Here is a 9,122-nt window from a genome sequence, read left to right on the forward strand (position 1 = left end):
TACCTATAAAATTTGTGTCCCACAGACAAGAAGCATTTAAACTCAAAATAAGCATCCAAATGCTGAGGCTACCAGACCATCTCTACTCAAAACACCTGCATCTACATGGGACCCCTCGACAGACATCACACCTGGGAATTCTTCCATCTGACAGATCACAAGAATAGTAGGCCCAAACTCTCTGAAGCAGCAGTGGAGATGTTAGGTAGAAGCTAAATATGAGCAGTGGAAGGAACACCCCAAGGAAACTTCATCCCTTGACCTGAAAGATGTTAGAGCCCCAACTCCCTGACAAGGGAGTGATAGAGTTGGAAATTAGACAGGAGCTGGAGGCAAGGATGGTGATAAATAAGTTACACATTAGAAGCCTGAGGACACAATATCCTGATTTTGTGGCTTATGATATCCTGATTTTGTGGCTTCCAAGACCCTGGGGCTACAGACCAAGAGCCACAGGTACAGATCACGTGCTGGCCTCTTCCACCTTTGCCCCAAGGTAAACCTTAGATTCATTATAATGCATTTTCATTGCAGTTATAGTCCCCCTGATGGAGGAAGGCTGCTACCATGGTTCCAGTACAAATCTTGTAGGGTCAAAAACTACCCCTCCCAATCTGTGGGAAGAGTCCCCCAAATGATTAGAAGCAGCCTCCATTAGAGACTACCCAGTCCATGATGCAAGACCCCTCTCACATAAAAGGAAAGGAGCCCTGAAGGCTCACAGCAGTTGCCACTTCTGGGCCTGTCTGCTTTCCCACCTTGAGAGTGTACTGTCCTTAATAAAACTGTTTTATGCTTTCAAAAAAAAGCAGCAAGAGAAAAATAACTTTTTGCATACAAGGAACCCTCCATAAGACTATCAGCAGATTTCTCAGCAAAAGCTTTGCAAGCCAGAATGGAGTGGCATGATATATTCAAAGTGCTGAGAGGAAAAAAGAATTCTCTACCCAATGAGGTTATCATTTAGAATTGAAGGGAAAAAATAAAGAATTTCCCAGATAAATATAAACTAAGGGAGTTCATCACCAGTAAATCAGCCTGCAAGAAATATTAAAGGAATGGCTTTAAACTGAAAAGGAAGGGCTCTAGTTAGCAAGAAGAACACATACTACAGTAAATATCTCATGAGTAGAAGTAAATATGTAGCAAAGGAATTGGATTAAGTTCTTACCAAACTAGTGTGATGGTTACAAGATAAAAATAAAAATAATGATAACAACAATGATTAGTTAAAGGATATACAAAATAAAAAGATGTATAATGTGATATGAAAAACATAAAACATGGTGGGGGATAAAAATGCAGTTTTAGAATGTGTTCAATTGTAACTTGGAATCAACTTAAAACAGGCTCATAGATATGGACTGTTATATATGAGCCTCATTATAATCACAAAGTAAAAATCTATAGTAATACACTAAAGATAATGTAAAATAAATCTAATAACACTACAAAAAATCATCAAACCACAGGAAAGAATAAAAGAGAAGAAAGGAATAGAGAGGGAGTACAAAACAGCCAGAAAACAACTAACAAAATGGCTATAACTACATGCCTATCAATATTACTTGTCAGGTAAATCATCTAAATTCTCCAATGAAAAGACATAGTGTGGCTGAATGGATTAAGAAACAAAACCATTGTATATGCTGCCTGCTAAGAGACTCACCTCAGATGTAAGGACACATACAGGCTGAAAGTGAAGGGATGGAAAAAGATATTTCATGCAAATGGAAACCAAAAACTAATTGGGGGTATATCAGACAAAAAAGACTTTAAAACAATGATGCAATTAAAAAATAAAGATGGATAAGCATTATATAATGATAAATGGTAGAAATCCAACAATATATAATATTTGAAAATAACCATTTAACGTAGAAGCATCTAAATATATAAAGCAAATATTAACAGACTTAAAGAGAGAAATTGACAGCAATACAATATAGTAGGGTACTTTAATACCTTACTTACATCAAAGGACAGATCATCTAGGCAGAAAATCAATAGGGAAATATCAGCTTTATTTTTTTTGTCAGGGGTGTGCATCAGCTTTAAATGATATATTATACAAGGGAGTTAAGAGATATGTACAGATCATTCCATTCAAAAGCAACAGAACATATTTTCTTCTCAAGTGCACATGAAACATACTCCAGGATAAATGATATGTTAGACCAGAAAACAAGTCTCAATAAACTTAAGAAGATTGAAAAATTTCAACCATCATTTTGACCACTGTGGTATGAAATTACAAATGAATTGCAAGAAGAAAACTGGAAAACCTGAAAATATATGGAGATTGAACAACATGGTACTGAATACCTAATGGGTCAATGAAGATATCAAAGGAGAAATCAAAAAAATACCTTTGGACAAATGAAAATATGACATACCAAAATCTATGGGATGAACCAAAAACAGTTCCAAGAGTTGTTTATAGTGATACAGGCCTACCACAAGAAACAAGAAAAATCTCAAATAAACAATCTAACTACACTTAAAGATATGAGAAAAAGAAAAACAAGTGAAACCCAAATTTAGTATAAGGAAGGAAATATAAATATCAGAGAGGGAAAAAAATAGAGACTGAGAAGATCAATGAAACTAAGACATAGTTCTCTGAAAAGATAAACAAAATTGACCAACATTTAGCTGGCCTAAGAAAAAAGAGAGAAGGCTTAAATAAAATCAGAAATAAAAGAGGAGAAATTACACTGATTCAAAAAAAATAAAAAGAATAATTACAGATTGCTATGAACAATTATATGCCAACAAACTGGACAACTTAGAAATACTTGATAAATTACTAAAAATATACAATCTTCCAAGACTGAATCATGAAGAAATAGAAAATCTGAATAGAACAATTACTAGTAAGGAGATTGAAGTAGCAAACACCTTGCAACAAACAGAAGTCCAGGACCAGATGGTTTTACTGGTAAATTCTACCAAGGATTCAAAGATTTAATACATATCCTCATCAAATTCTTCTAAAATATTGAAGTGGAAACAATGGTCCCAAATTCATTTTACAAGCCCAACATTACCCTGATAACAAAACCAGAGAAGGACACCACAGAAAAATAACATTATAGGCCAATAACACTGATAAAAAACAGATGAAAATCATAAAAATATTAGCAAATTGAATTCAACAATATATTGAAAGAATCATACACCACGACGACATGAGATTTATTCTAAGGATACAACGATGGTTCATTTGCAAATCAATCTACATAATACACCACATTGACAAAATGAAGCAAAAAAACCCTATGATCATCTTAATAGATGCAAAAATTGACATAATTTGACATCTATTTATGCTATAAATTCTCAACAATATGGCTATAGATGGAATGTACTTCAACATAATAAAGGCCATATATGAGAAGCCAATAGCTAACATCATAGTCATATGAAAAACTGAAAGGTTTTTTTCTAAGATAAAGAAGAAACCAAGGATGTCCACCCTTGCCACTTTTATTCAACACGGTATTGGAAGTCCTAGCTAGAGCAATTGGTCAGGAAAAAGAAAAAAGACATCCAAATTAAAAAGGAACAAATTAAACTATAATTATTTTCAGATAACATAGCATTATATATAGAAAACTCTGAAGACTCTACCAAAAACAAAATCTGTTAGTGGTAAAAAAATTTTTTTTCAGTAAGTTGCAGGGTACAAAATCAGTATACAAAAATCTGTTGTACTTTTATATACTAACAATAAAATACCAGAAAGAGAAATTAAGAAAATGACCCAATTTGGAATAGTATTCGCACCCTCCAAAAAAATTCACCTCAGAATAAATTTAACCAAGATCTCTTTTCTGAAAACTGCAAGACACTGATGAAATGAATCAAAGAAGACACAAATAAATGGAAATGTATTCCGTGTTCATAGATTGAAAGAATTAATATTGTTAAAATGTCAATACTACCAAAAGCCATCTATTGATTCAGTACAATCCCTATCAAGATGCCAAGGACATTTTTTACAAAAGTAGAAAAAAACACTCTTAAAATTAAATGGAATGACAAAGACCCCAAATAGCCAAAGAAATCCTGAGGAAAAATGGTGAAGGAGGTATCACACTTCCACATTTCAAGGTACATTATAAAGCTACAGTAGTAAAAACAGTATTTAATGGTATAAAGCAGATACATATATCAATGGAACAGAATAGAAAGCTCAGAAATAAACACAAGCATATATGGTCAACTTATCTGTGACAAAGGAGGCAAGAATATAAAATGAGGAAAGCACAGTTGGTTCAATAAATGGTGCTGGAAAAACTGGACAGCCACATGTGAAGAATGAAACTAGACCACTATCATACACCACACCAAAAATTTACTCAAAATAGATAAAAGTCTTTAATATATGATGAGAAACCATAAAACTCCAGGAAGAAAACACAGGCTGTAAACTCCTTGACATCACTCTTGGTGATATTTTTGTAGATCTGATTCCAAAGGCAATGGCAATAAAAATGAAAATAAACAAGTGGGACATCAAAGTAAAATGCTTCTGCACAGTGGAGGACACCATCAACAAAATAAAAGTCAACCTACTGAATGGGAGAAAACATTTGCAAATTATGTATCCAATAATGGATAATATCTAAAATACATAAAGAACTTATGTATCTCAATAACAAAAAAATCCGAATTAAATATGGGCAGAAGATCTGAATAGACTCTTTATAAAGAAGCCATGCAGATGGCCAACAGGCACATCAAAAGATGCTCATTATTCATCATCTGGGAAATCCAAATCAAAACCACAAGAAAATATCACCTCATACTTGTCGGAGTGGCTATCATTTAAAAAATAACAAAAATATGACAAGTGTTGTCAAGGATGTCGTGAAAAGAGAGCGCTCATGCACTGTTGGTGGGAAAGTAAATTGGTGTAGCCACTAAGGAAAACAGTATGGAGGGTCCCCAAAATATTAATATTGGAACTAGTATATGATCCAGCAATTCCACTTCTGGGTATTTAACTGAAGAAAATGAAAACAAATTCAAAAATAAATATGCACCCCTATGTTCATCACATTGTTATTTATAATAGCAATGATATAAGTCAATTGACATAATTATCATATGGTTTCCCTCATATGTGGAACATAAGGAATAGTGCAGAGCAAAATAGGGGAAGGGAGGGAAAACTGAATGAGAAGAAATCAGAGAGGGAGACAAACCATATGAGACTCTGGACTCTGGGAAGCAAACTGAGGTCGTGGAAAGGGAGATGGGTGGTGGGATGGGGTAACTAGGTGATGGACAATAAGAGGGCACATGATATGATGAGCACTGGGTGTTATATTCAACTAATGAATCATTGAACATTATATCAAAAACTAATGATGTACTATAGCTTGGCTAATTGAGTTTAAATTTAAAAAAATAACCTAAGTGTCCATTGATGGATTAATGAATAAAGAAGATGTTATATATAACCAAATACTACTCAGCCATGAAAAGAATGATATCTTGCCATTTGTATCATCATGCATGGACTTTGAGGGTATTATGCTAAGTAAAATAAGTCAGAGAGAGAAATACAAGTACTACATGATTTCCTTATACTTGGAATCTAAACAGCAAAGCAAATTTTGTACAAAACAAAGCAAAACTCATAGATATAGAGAACAGATTGGTTTCCAGAAGGAATGGGGTTGGGGGGCTGGGTGAAATGTGTGATGGGGATCAAGAGAAACAAACTTACAGTTATAAAATAAACAAGTCCTAGGGATGTAATGTAAAAAAAAATTGTTTTATGGCCCACGGTACAGTCTATTTTTGTGAATGTTTTGTGTGTGCCTGAGAAGAATGTGTATTTTGCTGTTTGGGGCAAGGTGTTTTAGAAAGGTCAGTTAGACCACATTGGTTGACTTTTGAAGGGTATTTTCACTTGGTATAGAATACTAGTCTGATAAGGTTTTTTTTTTCATTCAACACTTCAAATATGTATTCTTGCTTGCATGCTTTCTGAGAAGTCTATAATTCTTATTTTTCTTCCTCTGTAGGTAATATGGCCCCACTGTTGACTGACTATAAGATTTTCTCCTTAGTTTGGTTATTGTAGATAACGCTGCTATGAACATTGGGGTGCAACTAACCTTTTGAATTGGTATTTTTGTATTCTTTGGGTAAATACCTAGTAGCATAATTGCTGGATCATAGGGTAGTTCTATTTTTAACTTTTTTGAGGAACCTCCACAATGTTTTCCAGTATGGCTGCACCAGTTTCCATTCCCACCAACAGTGCAAGAGGGTTCCCTTTTCTCCACATCCTTGCCAACCCCTGTTGTTTCTTGTGTTGTTGATTTTAGCCATTCTGACGGGGGTAAGACTCAGCCAAAAAAAAAAAAATGAAATCTTGCCATTTGCAAAGACATGGATGGAGCTAGAGAGTATTATGCCAAGCAAAGTAAGTCAGTCAGAGAAAGACAAATACCATATCATTTCAGTTATATGTGAAATTTAAGAAACCAAACAAATGAGCAAAGGGGGAAAAAGAGAGAAGTAAACCAAGAAACAGAGTCAACTATAGAGAACACATGGATGGTTACCAAAGGGGAAGGTGGGGAGGAAGATGGGTTAAATAGGTGATGGGGATTAGGGACTGCACTTCTTGTGATGAGCACCGGGTGTTGTATGGAAGTGCTGAATCACTATATTGTACACCTGAAACTAATATTACACTGTATGCTAACTAATCTGAAATTTAAATAAAAACTTTAAAAAAAGATTTTCTCCTTGCTGCTTGTTTTTTGGTAGTGTGAATATAATTGCCTAAGTGTTCATATTTGTTTCTATTTTCTTTCATATTTATCTTGCTTGATGTTCTCTGAAAATTTTGAATCTTTGGTGTTTGTTAGTAATTTTGAAAAATTCACAGCTATTATTCTTCAAATATTTCTTCTGTTTTGTTCTCTCTCTTCTACTTACAGGATTCCACTGACATGTGTATTGCACCATTTGTTATTTTCCATAATGCTTGCACCTTCTGTACTATTTTCCTATTCTTTTTCCTCTTAGTATTTCAGTCTGGGTAATTTCTATTTACTCATCTTCAAGATTAGTGATTATTTTTTTTTTATGTTATGTTAGTCACCTTACAGTTCATCCTTAGTTTTTGATGTAGTGTTCCATGATTCGTTATTTGCGTATAACACCCAGTGCTCCATGCAATGGAGCCCTCCTTAATACCCATCACTGGGCTAACCCATCCCCCCACCCCCCTCCCCTCTGAAACCTTCAGTTTGTTTTCTGTAGTCCATAGTCTCTCATGCTTCGTCTCCCCCTCTCCTTCCTCAACTGTAGTGAGCATACTGATGAGCTATCAAAGACGATCTAATTTCTGATCTCTGTTTTTCATTTCTAGCATCTCCATTTTATTCCTTCTTACAGAAACTGTAAGAAACTTTTTAAATTTATTTACTTGAGAGAGAGAGAGAGATAGAGCAAGCAACAGAGAAAGCATGAGCAGGGGAGAGGGGCGGAGGGAGAGGGAGAATCAGATTCCCCGATGAACAGGGAGCTGGATGCAGGGCTTGATCCCAGGACCTCAGGATCACGACCTGATCCGAAGGCAGACACTTAACTGACTGAGCCTCCCAGACACTCCAGTTTCTGTTTTCTGTTCAAGTACTTACGTAATCTTGCATGTTTTCTACTTTTTCTATTAGAGCTTTTAACACGGTTTCCAAGGTATCCCAACTTCAGCATAATAAACATTTCCAACCAGATAATTCTATTGTAAGGTGCTGTCTGTGTATTGTAGGATGCTTAGTATCCGTGGTCTCTACCCACTAGATGCCATAGCACATCTTATAACAATGATAAATACCTCCAGACATTTCTAAATGTTCCCTGTGGGCAAAATTGCCCCTCCTCCTTTGATAACCAGTGCTTAAACATGTTAGTCATAGTTGTTTTAAATTCCCTTTCTGATATTTTTAACAATCATGTCATATCTGAGTCTGCTTTGGATGATTTTTTGCCACTTCAAACTGTGTTTTCATGCTTTTTTTGTCATGCCACGTAGATTTTTTGTTTAAATATGAACATGTATAGAGTAGTAGATACTGAGATACTTTTTTTTTAAACTTCAGGATTAGCATGTTTTTCCTTCTACTGGGCTTTTAGTGTGGATGCTTATGTTGATCTAGTCAGGAGTTGGACTAGGTTTGAAATTTGCTTAGTGCCTATTGTTGCTATGGTTACAGGAGTTGGAACTTGTTGCTATGGTTATCTGAGTTGGATTTTGTTGTTGCTATGGGCACAGGAGATTTCAAAAACCTCTAGTGATACCTTGTTTTTGTCTCTCCTCTTGAATTTGGATCTTTTCTTTGTTTTGCTCCCCATAGTCAGTCTCTTGTCATCCTTTCAGCCGTACTTCACTAAAATATTTACTCGAGGTTTCTTAGCTTGGTGAGGGGGAAGTTGGCGAAGGGGACATTCTGATGTTCTTTTTAAGCTTTGGGGTTAGGCAAATATTTTTAACCTGAGTTTTGAGGCATGCTCTTCACAAGTATTCCTATTCCTAGAGGATTTTAGGAAGGTAAATATGGGTGCAGTTTTTGTGGTATGCATTTCCCTCACTGAGCTGCAATGGGTTTCTACTAATGCACTACCTTGAAGATGAAGTCTTTTGTTCTGTAGTTCAGATGGAGTGGGGGAGGATGTTGAACTACGTTGATTTTAACAGTGGCTATTATTGTTCCTTTCCTCCATCCCCAAAAATGGGGGAGCTTTCTTAGGTTTCTCTTCAGTCTTACCTCTGGGGTTTCTGGGGGGGGGGGGGGAAGGCCTGCAAAATAGGTGAGAACACACTTCTGCTGTGGCCCTTATCCTAATCCATGCTAATTCTTGCTCTCATTCTAATCCACAGTTGGCCTTTAGCAGTTCACTAAATATTTCCAATTTAATCTTCTTGAAGGTTATATGGCATTTGTGACATTTATTCTGGGTATTCAATGATCCTGCCCTGTTTTTATCTGCAGGCAACTCTCTCCAGATTTCAGGTCAGTTGTCTGTCGTTTGACTTCAATTATCTGATAAGTTCAAGAAGAGTTGCTAATTTACATTTTGTCCAGCATTTT

Source organism: Ursus maritimus (assembly GCF_017311325.1).
Source record: "Ursus maritimus isolate PB19 chromosome X unlocalized genomic scaffold, ASM1731132v1 scaffold_X1, whole genome shotgun sequence".
In the NCBI taxonomy this organism is placed as follows: domain Eukaryota; kingdom Metazoa; phylum Chordata; class Mammalia; order Carnivora; family Ursidae; genus Ursus; species Ursus maritimus.